Source organism: Arachis ipaensis, chromosome B9 (genome assembly GCF_059453495.1).
Source record: "Arachis ipaensis isolate K30076 ecotype BB chromosome B9, ASM5945349v1, whole genome shotgun sequence".
NCBI lineage: Eukaryota > Viridiplantae > Streptophyta > Magnoliopsida > Fabales > Fabaceae > Arachis > Arachis ipaensis.
The window spans coordinates 57151636-57165776 of NC_142444.1; the positions used below are offsets into that span (position 1 = coordinate 57151636).

General features: G+C 39.1%; 1 non-coding gene across 1 annotated transcript; it reads left to right on the forward strand.

The window, feature by feature from the left end:
* Window positions 1-13790: 13790 nt before the first annotated feature.
* LOC148544751 (small nucleolar RNA R71) lies at window positions 13791-13894 on the forward strand. The gene has a single exon (XR_015901693.1). It is a non-coding gene; the product is annotated as a small nucleolar RNA R71 (small nucleolar RNA).
* Window positions 13895-14141: the final 247 nt, after the last annotated feature.

Genomic DNA, 14141 nt, shown 5'->3' on the forward strand with positions numbered 1-14141 from the left:
GGACACTTAGGATAGTGACCTATAGGATAGGGTTGGAAATTTATATGTTGTTGATGATTATTTAGGTTGATAATCTATAATGAATTGATGTTGTTGTTGTAATTGAATGATGAAGTTGAGATATTATGGATTGGATGAATGAATATTGTTGATTATTAATATGAATCATGGTTGAGTTGATGAGAAAAATTGATAGTGATATAATGTTGATTGGTGAATATGTGATATATGTGATATTGAGGTTGAGAATAATATGTGAAGGAAAATTTGGAAAGAATGGTGCAAAATATCATGAAGTGTAGGTGTTGATGAGAAACGGAGTTTTGGAATGGTTCTATTTGGTATTGGTTGGGTTGAGTAGTGAAAAAAAGTAATTTGGTAAATTGTGAACTTTTGGTAAAATGAAGTTTTTGGTGAACTTTGCTCATTCATAACTTTTGCCTCGATTTACGAAACTGATTGAAATTTACTTATAATTATAGATCATTGAAAACTCCTTAAATCGATATAAAATTTGCGAAAATTGGAATTTTGTAGTGGTAGTTATGCTCCTTCAAAGTTGGTGTTAAAAATCTGAAATTCTGCAAAGTTTCAGGATTTCAAGATTTGGTGATATGTGCGGGCGCACGCACTTATGTGGATGCACACGCTGCAAAAATTTTGACCTGTGTGGACACACACATCTGTGTGCACGCACAGGCAGGAAAGTACGTTCTGGTCGCGGCGCTAGCACAGCTTGTGCGCGCACATATCCAAGGAAAAATTTCAACCTGTGTGGACGCACAAGTTGGGGAGGCTGGTCTGTTGGGGGCGCTGGCACAGGTTGTGGGAGCACACAAATCTTTGTAAAAAATTGACACCTGTGCGTACGCACACCCCTGTGCGTATGCACGCGTTTTAAAACTCCCAGGAGTGTGCGCACGCACAGACCCTTGTGCGGCCGCACACGTCCTGTTTCTCAAAATTTTATTTGTTTTCAACTATTCTACCTTCCCAACAAGGTTGTAAGCTTCTAAAACACCATTTTAAGACTTTTGGGCCTAGTTTTGAGTATTAGAACATATGATGAAACTTAAGGGTTCTAGTACATGGTTTAGTGATAAATTAGAAAACGGAGGCCTAGGTTTCTGGTGTGCTGAGAATGATCTGACGTTGTGTGGAGGATAAGTGATATATGAGATAAGGAATGATGAACTTTGATATTGGAAACTGAGTTATGAATGGACAGTGGTTGAGATGAGTCGAGGACTCGGATTGAGACGATGGATCTCTGTATACTGAAAATATTTTCTGAAAACCACTGAAATATTATTTTTACTGAGAATATGAGACGCTATGCGCCCGGCAGGGATGGGGTTGGATCTCGCTTGTCGAGGTAGCAGCGGCGGCATAAGGGCGGTGGTTCGTCCCGCTTCCGTTGAGATGTGAGGTCTGTGGCAAAAGTATCCCGCTCACATCCCTTCGGACCTATAAGCGAGCAGGCACCGGTACCTGGACAGTGATCCGGGCACTATATCTCTGGGGTTCCCATATGAGAAATCCGAAGGGCGACGTCTCCATGGAGATGTGTCGGATTGGCAGTTGAACCGACAATGTGATATCACAGCCAGTACGGCAGGCATTCATCATATGCATTTTCTATCTGTTTGTATGCCTTGTTTACTTGTAATGGCTTGCCTAATTGAATAACATGCTTATTTGCTATCTGAATTAATTGCCTTATATGCGTCTACTTGTTTTTTACTTGCATTGTATATTACCTGTGTTTTCTACTAGGATTGAGGAGATTCAGAAGGTGGTGGTAATAGGATCGCATGGAGGATAGGTTGGTGAAGGCTGTGGGACAACAGTGTTTGGTAGAATAGAAATCCGTTAAGATAGATCACCCGGTTTACTTATGATAAAGTTTATGTTATGCTTACTTGTTTTAGAATGTTTTAAGCTTGGATCTTGTGATGGATATGAAGCTTAAGATTACCTTTGGCGTCCCGGGGTCTTATATCCTACATCATTGGGCACTGTTACCATACTGAGAACCTCCGGTTCTCATACCATATCTTTGTTGTGTTTTTTAGATGCAGGTCGCAACCCACCTCGGTGAGTTGCTTTGGATGGTGACAGGAGCAGAGGATCTTGGATTCTTTTGGAGTCTTTTTGTTTTATCCGTTTATACATCTCTCTTTTTGTATTTTGTTTAGCCTAGATGCTTGTATTATGAGAGAAAAACTTGTATAAGCTGTTTTTAAACTGTCAGGTTTCTGTATGGTCTGTATATGGCTAGCCGGCTTAAACTCTGCGAGTCGAGGCTAGTTTCTTATGATATTATACTATTATACTATTACCTTGTTTATATTACTTATGTTTCTTATACCTTAAGATAGTACGTTTTGCGCTTTTCAATTCCAATATTTGAGATATATCTTTCATTGGGCTTCGAGATATTATATTATTCTTCTATATATTATATGTATAAGCTTAAAACTGTCGTAACCTCTGATTAACCTTTGCTTTACGACGCGAGGTAAGGCTTAGGCTAATTAGGGTGTTACAATACTCATATTTTAGACTTCCTTTGAGAATAGTTTATACCAATACATAATTTCATCATTTCTAAAACAGTTTTCAAATATCCTTAAAATTTGTAGATCCGCCTCAATGATCACTCAACAGTTTTGTAAGTGGGGCAACTTCTTCAAAAATATGTTGTTGACAACTATGTAAAAATCGAAATAGAAAATTTAAGATGGGTTCGACAAAGACAACAGAAGCTTTAAGCTGAGCTATATCAAGGCTTGCAAGATGCTTTACATATAGGAGAGACTAGCACTGGTAAATATTTTTTTATTTAATGGCTACACCATAGATCATTACGTGTTTTCAAAGTTAAAATTCCAAAATAATAATACTTTTTTCTATAATTAGTTTCAGAAAATATTGGCAGAAGAACGATATTACTATCTTCGTTCGTGGGCAGTCGTCGAGACATGACCAATGGTATGAGGATGGAATAACTATTGTTCCAAAAGAAGGCAAACCAGATATTTTTCTCACTATGACATGCAATTCATCAAGGTCAGAAATAACTTCGGAACTCAGTCCTATTCAAACTCTATAGGATCGTCCAAATATAATAACTAGGATTTTCACAGCCAAATTTGAACAATTAAAGGAGAATATTATTACTAAGGGTGTATTGAGAAAGGTAAAAAGTTATATTTATGTCACTGAGTTTTAAAAAAAGAGGATTGCACACGTACATATGTTGCTAATCATAGAAAATAATGACAAGTTGAGTAATCTCGACCAGTATGATAGTTTGGTACGAGCGGAAATACTATCTAAAGAAGCAGAACCACACTTACATGAGGCAGTGTGATGAATCGACATTTCATGGAATTCATTTGCTCTAACTGGGTGGATTTCATCAACTTTTCTTACACTTATTCAATGAAATAGCATGGTTTTGTAAATTCTCCATAAATTTTGCTTAAATGTGAAAACATACTTTTTAGGCCTTTTAATTGCTAAATTCTATCCACTTTAATTCCATTTGGTGCCTTGATGTGTTTGTTGAGTGCTTTCAGGTTTACAAGGCTAATATGGATTGAAGAAGTAAGGAAAAAGCATGTGATAAATCCCAATTTTGTGGTTTATCTTATGCTTAATTTGGGGGATTTTATCACATTTTCTCACATTTATTCAATGAAATAGCATGGTTTTGCAATTCTCCCTAGATTTGTGCTTAAGTGTGAAAACATGCTTTTTAGACCTTAAAATAGCTAAATTTAACTCACTTTAATTCCATTCGATGCCTTGATATGTTTGTTGAGTGATTTCAGGATCATAAGGCAAGTATTGGATGGAAGAAGTGAGGAGAAAAGCATGCAAAGTGGGAGAACTCATGATGAAATGAAGGAACCGCAAAGCTGTCAAGCCTAACCTCTTCGCACTCAATCGACCATAACTTGAGCTACAGAGGTCCAAATGAGGCAGTTTTAGTTGCGTTGGAAAGCTAACATCCAAGGCTTCAAAATGATATAAAATTTGCTATAGTTTCTTAACGTATAGGGGCACGCACGCACACATGACGTGCACGCGCCGATGGATCAGCGTGGGTCCATTTTGGGCAACTCGTTGGGGGCGATTTGTAGCTCATTTCTGATGCTATTGAACCCAAGGATTGAAAGGGGGAATGAACCAAGTAGTCATAGTTTAGTTTTCATCATGCTTTAGGGAAGAATTCTAGAGAGAGAGGCTCTCTCCTCTCTCTAGATTTAGCATAGAAATTAGGGTAAAGTTAGGTTAATCACTCTGAAATTTCTCTTTCAATTCTTGTTTTGATTTTAATTCTCTTTATATTTTAGTACTCTATTGTCTTAATCTTCTTAGTTTCTCTTGTTAATTTCTTGTTTTGCTCTCTTTTACGTTATGAACAATTGTTGGATCTCAATTTCTTCTAATGCAAATTTTATGTTTCCATGTTTCTTTTATGTTGATCTTGATTGTTATTGTTGATTTCTTGCTTATGTTAGTTATGGGTTTCCTTTAATTCTTGCATTTTATGATGTTTACTTTTCTTTCACACTAGGTGTTTGATAAAATATTTTCTCTAGTTTTTGAGTAGTTCTCTTTACTCTTGGCCTAGGCTAAGGGAATTGAGTGACCTTGAGTCATTGGGTCTCAATGATTTGGTGATTTGAGAACGCTTGGTGATCAATTTGATATCCATTGACACTAACCCACTACTAATCTAATTAGTAGATAGGTTGGGACTTATGGGTTGATGTGATCAAGCCTATTTGACATACTTCAAGCCTAGGAGTAGATATTACGTACTTAAGGCTTTTGAAAGTAGACTTAATAGGTTGGCCTCTCATAATTGTCAATATATGGTTTGTAGACAAGGATGGTGATCTCAATTACCTATGTCTAGCCAAGAGTACTTTTCATTTCTTTTATTAGTTAATTGTTCATTTACTTTCTTTGCCATCTATTTTCTTGCTAATTACCAAATCAAACCCCCCCATCTTCATAGCTAATAATTAAACACTTCATTGCAATTCCTTGTGAGACGACCCGGAGTCTAAATACTTTGGTTATAAATTCATTGGGGTTTGTACTTGTGACAACCAAATTTAATTTGATTTGAGGATTGATTATTGGTTTGGACTATACTAACAACGGAATTATTGTGGAATTCTGAACTGGTATAAATCCTTGTATCAAATTAATAGCGCCGTTGCCGGGGAGTTGCAATGGTGTTGTGTTATTAGCTATTGTATATATGTTAATATGCTTCTTTGCTATTTTTTCTTGTTTTAGGAGTTAGTTTTTATTGGTTCTTACTAGTATTTATTTTTATTTTCTCTTGTTACTATGAATTCTCACCCCTTTGGCTATGAGTTTAGCTCAAATTATGTTGTAGGGAATGGGAACTATAATGACAATATGCATCAAGGATGGAGCAATCAAGGATTGAGGAAACCTCAAGGGATTGATCACCCTTTTTGGCAACAACCTCCTCCGGTCTCTTATAGGTATAATTCCCCTCCAAATGCATATCAATCTAATGGATGTGGTGACCCTTATTGTGATTGTCAACAACCACCACCACATGCCTATGAACCACCCCCTCAACATGGTTTTGAACCACCTTACTCACAAGCCCCATACCACCAAACACCCCCATATGACCCTAATCCTTATCCACCATACCAACCACCTTATGAGCCATATGAACCATACACAGAACCACCACAATTCCAACACAACTACTCCCAAGAACCACCTCCATATACACCATCTCCATACCCTTACCAATATGAGCCACTTTCCAACTACAACGCCTTTTTCTCAAATAATGAACCCTCTCTTCCACCACCGTCCCCCGATGAAGCCCTCATGCTAGAACTAGGAGATCTCAACTCTCAATTTCAAAGGCAACAAGAGGGGAAAGAAAATGAGTTTAAGGAGCTAGAAGCCAAGATGGCTATCCTAGTGGAAGCCGTTAGCAATATGGCCTCCTCCCAACTAAGCCTAAGTAACCAAGGCGCTTCCATTGACGAATATGGAGAAGCAATCAAGGAGCATAGTGAGAGAGTGAGTTTAGAGCTCCAAGGTGAAGAAGAGGAGTTGAAGCAAGAATTGCCACAAGGGGAGGAAGTTAAGACAATTGAGCTGGAAGGAGTGGTTGAAGACCTAGGAGATGTTGGAAGTCCATGGGAATGTAGAATCATTAAGCCCTCTTCCAAGAAGCTTAATATTGATGTTGAGGAGGGTGTACAACCTCTAAGGCATATCATGGTGAAAAACTTTGAAGAAGTTGACCAAGAGATGGATTCAATCATTAAGAAATTCTTATGTACAATTGAATCCTCTCCCATTGGGCTTGACATGGAGATTAAAGAAGAAGACACCTCACCTCCCATACCCTTGGTAAGCAATGAAGAAAAGATTGAATTGTAAGGAAGCTACCAAGAGGAAGAGGTTGAGCAAGAAGCAAGCTCCATCATTGAAGATGATTTCACACCAACCAATGAGTCTCTTAGAATTGATGAATCTCCCTTATTGTGCTATGAAATTGATGACAAGAAAGACCGTGCACAATCTCTGACACATGGTTTGAGTAATGAGAGGTGTATAGAAGAAGTTGGTGAGCAAGGAATTGAAAGTGAAGAAGCTTGCAAAGAGGTGGAAGTTGCGAAGGAAGACCACAAGGGAATGGATCTCGCATCGGCTAAGTGTAGGGAGGTTCCCCTTCCTAAGTCACCATCATCCAACACAACATTCAAATGGGTAAAATTCCTATCCCTAAGCTTTACTTTCTCACTTGAATAAGGTTTGATTGAAAATGATGGTCAACTTAGAGCTCTTTGTGGAGTTAAGAGTAGGAGAGAGTTGTGTAGTGGTTGGAAACATCACTCTAAGTTCATGATGGTTGCATGCTCAAAGTTGAATAGCCATGGTTAGTGTAGAACCAAATTGCAAGGGTCTAGGAGAATGTTTGGATGCTTAATTGAGAATTCACAAGCCTTGTCACCCAGATTTAACTATGGTAGTCAACAAGAAAATGGGTGCAAGAATAAGGTTTGGGACCCCGGTATTCATCTCAACAATCAAAACTCTTGGGGCCTTGTCATCTACCAAAGCTTACTTGAAGGCCTTGTGCGCCTAATTTGGGATCCCGGTAGACATTGGAGATACAAACATTGGTGGAGATTCAAAGATGAATTCAAGCATAAACCACCTTAGCAAGGACCCCCACCAAATGTCCAACTTAAGGACTTAAACTAAAAGTGCTAGGTGGGAGACATCCCACCATGGTAAACTCTTTCCACTCTCTTTTAGATTTGGTTAATAAGTGATTGGAATTGCCATTGTAGGTAGTTTTTGTTATTTCCTATACTCTTATACATTTTGCTTTGATTGACTGGTTGTTTCTTAGTTTGTTTTGATTAGTTTAGTTATTGTTGAATTGCATTTTGCTTGTAGTATAAGTTTTGTTTTTAGTATGTGGTGCACGAAATTGTGATCTCAATGGTGCCAAAAACTTGGTACGCACAATTGTAATCTCAACTCTTTTTCACAACTTCGCACAACTAACCAGCAAGTGCACTGGGTCGTCCAAGTAATACCTTACGTGAGTAAGGGTCGATCCCTCGGAGATTGTCGGCTTGAAGCAAGCTATGGTCATCTTGTAAATCTCAGTCAGGCAGATTCAAATGGTTTTGAGGTTTTGATAATTAAAATATAAATAAAATATAAAATAAGATAGAAATACTTATGTAATTCATTGGTGGGAATTTCAGATAAGCGTATGGAGATGCTTTGTTGCTTCTGAACCTCTGCTTTCCTATTGCCTTCTTCCAACCATGCGTTACATCCTTCCATGGTAAGCTGTATGATCCTCTCAGATGAAAACAAATCCATATGCGCTGTCGCCGCACGGCTAATCATCTGTCGGTTCCCGCTAGCGTCGGAATAGGACCATTGTCCTTTTGCGCACTATCACTTGTGCCCCACATTCACAGGTTTGAAGCTCGTCACAATCATCCCTTTCCAGATCCTACTTGGAATACCACAGACAAGGTTTAGACTTTCTGGATCCCAGGAATGGCTGCCAATAATTCTAGCCTATACCACGAAGGTTCTAATCTTAGATTAGAAACCCAAGAGATACGCACTCAAGCTATTGCAGATAGAACAGACGTGGTTGTCAGGCACGCGCTCATTGGTGAGAATGATGATGAGTGTCACAGATCATCACATTCATCAGGTTGAAGTGCGAGTGGATATCTTAGAGAAGAAGTAGGCGTGAATTAAAGAGAAAAACAATAGTACTTGTATTAATTCATGAAGAACAGCAGAGCTTCACACCTTAATCTATGGGGTGTAGAAACTCCATCGTTGAAAATACATAAGTGAAAAGTCTAGGCATGGCCATGAGGCTAGCCTCTCCAAACGTGAACATACAAGTTCCAAAGATAAAACATAGATGAAAATACAATAGTAAAAGGTCCTATTTATAATGAACTAATGGTCTAGGGTTTACAGAAATAAGTAAATGATGCAGAAATCCACTTTCGGGGCCCACTTGGTGTGTTCTTGGGCTGAGCATTGAAGCTTTTTCATGCTTAGGCTGTTCCTGGAGTTAAACGCCAGCTTTGGTGCCAGTTTGGACGTTTAACTCCAATTCTGGTGCTAGTTTGGGCGTTTTACGCCAGAATTCCTTGGGCTGACATTCAACGCCAGTTTGGGCCATCAAATCTCGGAAAAAATATAGACTATTATATATTGCTGGAAAGCCCAGGATGTCTACATTCCAACGCAATTAAGAGAGTGCCAATTGGACTTCTGCAGCTCTAGAAAATCCACTTCGAGTGCAGGGAGGTTAGAATCCAATAGCATCTGCAGTCCTTTTTCAGCCTCTGAATCAGATTTTTACTCAGGTCCATCAATTTCAGCCAGAAAATACCTGAAATCATAGAAAAATACAAAAACTCATAGTCAAGTCTAGAAATGTTATTTTTGAATAAAAACTAATAAAAATATAATAAAAAGTAATAAAAACATACTAAAAACTATGTAAAAATAATGCCAAAAAGGGTATAAATTATCCGCTCATCACAACACCAAACTTAAATTATTGCTTGTCCCCAAGAAACTAAAAACAAAATAGGATAAAAAGAAGAGAATATACAATAAATTTTGAAAACATCTATGAAGATCAGTCTTAATTAGATGAGCGGGGCCATTAGCTTTTTGCTTCTGAACAGTTTTGGCATCTCACTTTATCCTTTGAAGTTCAGAATGATTGGCATCTATAGGAACTTAGAATTCATATAGTGTTATTGATTCTCCTAGTTCAGTATGTTGATTCTTGAACACAGTTACTTTATGAGTCTTGGCCGTGACCCTAAGCATTTTGTTTTCCAGTATTACCACCGGATACATAAATGCCACAGACACATAACTGGGTGAACCTTTTCAGATTGTGACTCAGCTTTGCTAGAGTCCCCAATTGTAGGTGTCCAGAGCTCTTAAGCACACTCTTTTTGCTTCGGACCATGACTTTAACCGCTCAGTCTCAAGCTTTTCACTTTATACCTTCACGCCACAAGCACATAGTTAGGGACAGCTTGGTTCAGCCACTTAGGCTAGGATTTTATTCCTTTGGGCCCTCCTATCCATTAATGCTCAAAGCCTTGGATCCTTTTTCTACCCTTGCCTTTTGGTTTAAAGGGTTACTGGCTTTTTCTACTTGCTTTTTCTTTTTCTTCCTATTTTTTTGCATAAATTTTTTTTCTATTCACTGCTTTTTCTTGCTTCAAAAATCAATTTTATGATTTTTCAGATTATCAATAACATTTCTCCTTTTTCATTATTTTTTCAAGAGCCAACAATTTTAACATTCACAAACAACAAATTCAAAAATATGCACTGTTCAAGCATTCATTCAGAAAAACAAAAAGTATTGCCACCACATCAAAATAATTAAACTATTTTAAAATTCAAAATTCATGTACTTCTCTTTCTTTTTCAGAAAATATTTTTCATTTAAGAAAGGTGATGGATTCATAGGATATTCATAGCTTTAAGGCATAGACACTAGACACTAATGATCATGTAATAAAGACACAAACATAGACAAGACATAAAGCATAATTTTCGAAAAACAAAAAAATAAAGAACAAGAAAATTAAAGAACGGGTCCACCTTAGTGATGGCGGCTAGTTCTTCCTCTTGAAGATCTTATGGAGTGCTTGAGCTCCTCTATGTCTCTTCCTTGCCTTTGTTGCTCTTCCCTCATGGCTATTTGATCCTCTCTAATTTCATGGAGAATAATAGAGTGCTCTTGGTGCTCCATTTTTAGTTGCTCCATATTGGAACTTAGGTCTCCTAAGGAGGTGTTGATTTGCTCCCAATAGTTGTGTGGAGGAAAATGCATCCCTTGAGGCATCTCAGGGATTTCTTGATGAGGGACTTCCTCATGCTCTTGCTGAGGTCCATAAGTGGGCTCTCTCATTTGTTCCATCCTCTTTTTAGTGATGGGCTTGTCCTCTTCAATGAGGATGTCTTCTCCTATGACAACTCCAGCTAAATTACATAGGTGACAGATGAGATAAGGGAAGGCTAACCTTGCAAAAGTGGAGGTTTTATCAGCCACTTTGTAGAGTTCTAGAGATATGACCTCATAAACTTCTACTTCCTCTCCAATCATGATGCTATGGATCATGATAGCCCGGTCTATTGTAACTTCAGACCGGTTGCTAGTAGGAATGATAGAGCGTTGGATGAACTCCAACCATCCCCTAGCCACAGGTTTGAGGTCAAGCATTCTTAATTGAACTAGCTTGCCTTTGGAGTCTCTTTTCCACTGAGCTCCTTCCACACATATGTCCATGAAGACTTGGTCCAACCTTTGATCAAAGTTGACCCTTCTAGTGTAGGTGCGTGCATCTCCTTGCATCATTGGCAAGTTGAATGCCAACCTTATATTTTCCGGACTGAAATCTAAGTATTTTCCCCGAACCATTGTAAGCCAATTCTTTGGGTTCGGGTTCACACTTTGATCATGGTTTTTGGTGACCCATGCATTAGCATAGAACTCTTGAACCATTAAGATTCCAACTTGTAGAATGGGGTTGGTGAGAACTTCCCAACCTCTTTTTCGAATCTCATGTCGGATCTCCGGATACTCATTCCTTTTGAGCATGAAAGGGACCTCGGAGATCACCTTTTTCTTGGCCACAACTTCATAGAAGTGGTCTTGATGGACCTTTGAGATGAATCTCTCTATCTCCCACGACTCGGAGGTGGAAGAAATTGCCTTCTCTTTCCTCTTTCTAGAGATTTCTCCGGCCTTAGGTGCCATAAATGGTTATGAAAAAACAAAAAAGCAACGCTTTTACCACACCAAACTTAGAAGGTTTGCTCGTCCTCGAGCAAAAGAAGAAAGAAGGAAGTAGAAGAAGGAGAAAATAGAGGAGATGAAGAGGTGTGAGTGGTTCGGCCAAGGGGGAAAGGAGTGTTTATGATGTGTGGAAATGAATGAGGGATGAGGGTTTATATAGGAATGGAGAGAGTGGTAGGGTTCGTGTATTAGGGGTTGGGTGTAGGAGGGAAAGGATTTTGAATTGTGAGGCGGGTGTAATGGGAAGGTGTAAAGAAGAGAGAGAGAGAGTTGAGGTAGGTGGGGATCCTGTGGGGTCCACAGATTCTGATATGTCAAGGATTTCTCATCTCTGCACCATTTTGGCGTGTAAATGCCCATTGGAGTGCCAGTCCTGGCATTTAACGCCAGCTTTTCTCCCCTTTCTAGCGTTAAACACCAACTTTTCTTCCCTTTCTGGCGTTAAACGCCAGTCTGGTGCCCTTTTCTGGCGTTGAACGCCCAGAATGGTGCCAGACTGGGCGTTTAACGCCCATTCTGCTATCCTTACTGGTGTTTAAACGCCAGTAAGCTCATCCTCCATGGTGTGCTATTTTCAATGCTGTTTTTTATTTTAGTTTTTGTTTTTGTGACTTCACATGATCATCATCCTAAAGAAAACATAAAATAACAATAGAAATTTAACATAGATAAGTAAAAATTGGGTTGCCTCCCAACAAGCTCTTCTTTAATGTCAATAGCTTGACAGTGGGCTCTCATGGAGCCTCACAGATACTCAGAGCATGATGATGGCCTTCCAATACTAAACTTAGAGTTTGTGGGGGCTCTGTTTGACTCTGCATTGAGAGAAGCTTGTCATGCTTCTTCTCCATATGTACAGAAGGAGATTCTTTAGCTTTAAACACAAGGTAGTCCTCATTCACTTGAAGGACCAACTCTCCTCTGTCAACATCAATCACAGCTTTTGCTGTGGCTAGGAAGGGTCTGCCAAGGATGATGGATTCATCATTATTCTTCCCAGTGTCTAGGATTACGAAGTCAGCAGGGATGTAAAGGCCTTCAACCTTTACCAAGACATCCTCTACAAGTCCATAAGCTTGTTTCCTTGAATTGTCTGCCATCTCTAGTGAGATTCTTGCAGCTTGCACCTCAAGGATCCCTAGTTTCTCCATTACAGAGAGGGGCATGAGGTTTATACTTCACCCTAGGTCACATAGAGCCTTATCAAAGGTCATGGTGCCTATGGTATAAGGTATTAAGAATTTTCCAGGATCCTGTTTCTTCTGAGGTAATTTCAGTTGAACCAGATCATTTAGTTCATTGATGAGCAATGGGGGTTCATCCTCCCAAGTCTCATTACCAAATAACTTGGCATTTAACTTCATGATTTCTCCTAGATATTGAGCAACTTGCTCTTCAGCAATATCTTCATCCTCTTCAGAGGAAGAATACTTATAAGAGCTCATGAATGGTAACAGTAAGTTCAATGGAATCTCTATGGTCTCTATATGAGCCTCAGATTCCTTGGGTTCCTCATTAGGGAACTCCTTAGTGGCTAGTAGACGTCCATTGAGGTCTTCCTTATTGGAAATCACTGTCTTTTCTTCCTCATTTAGGTTCGGCCATGTTGGTTATAGTTATGGCCTTGCACTCTCTTTTTGGATTCTCTTCTGTATTGCTTGGGAGAGTACTAGGAGGGAGTTCAGTAACTCTTTTACTCAGATGACCCACTTGTGCCTCCAAATTTCTAACGGAGGACCTTGCTTCAGTCATGAAACTGAGAGTGGTCTTAGATAGATCAAAGACTGCAGTTGCTAAGTCAGAGTGGCTCTGCTTAGAATTCTCTGTCTGTTGCTGAGAAGATGATGGAAAAGGTTTGCTATTGCCAAACATGTTTCTTCCACCATTGTTATTATTGAAGCCTTGATTAGGCTTCTGTTGATCCTTCCATGAGAGATTAGCATGATTCCTCTATAAAAGATTATAGGTGTTTCCATAGGATTCTCCCATGTAATTCACCTCTTCCATTGCAGGATTCTCAGGATCATAAGCTTCTCCTTCAGAGGAAGCTTCTTTAGTATTGCTGGATGCAGCTTGCATTCCAGTAAGACTTTGAGAAATCATATTGACTTGCTGAGTCAATATTTTATTCTGAGCCAGTATGGCATTCAGAGTATCAATCTCCAGACCTCCTTTCTTCTGAGTTGTCCCATTATTTACAGGATTACTTTCAGAAGTGCACATGAATTGGTTATTTGCAACCGATTCAATGAGTTCCTGGGCTTCTTTAGGCGTCTTCTTCAGATGAAGAGATCCTCCAGCAGAGTTGTCCAATGACATCTTGGACAGTTCAGATAGACCATCATAGAATATGCATATGATGCTCCATTCTGAAAGCATGCCAGAAGGACACCTTCTAATCAACTGCTTGTATCTTTTCCAAGCTTCATAGAGGGATTCGCCTTCTTTCTGTCTGAAGGTCTAGACTTCCACTCTAAGCTTACTCAATTTTTGAGGTGGAAAGAACTTTGCCAAGAAGGCATTGACTAGCTTTTCCCAAGAGTTCAGGCTTTCTTTAGGTTGTGGTTCTAACCATGTCCTAGCTTTGTCTCTTACAGCAAAGGGAAAAACCATAAGTATGTAGACCTGAGGATTAACCCCATTGGTCTTAACAATGTCACAGATTTGCAAGAATTCAGCTAAAAACTGATTAGGATCTTCCAATGGAAGTCCCTGAAACTTGTAATTC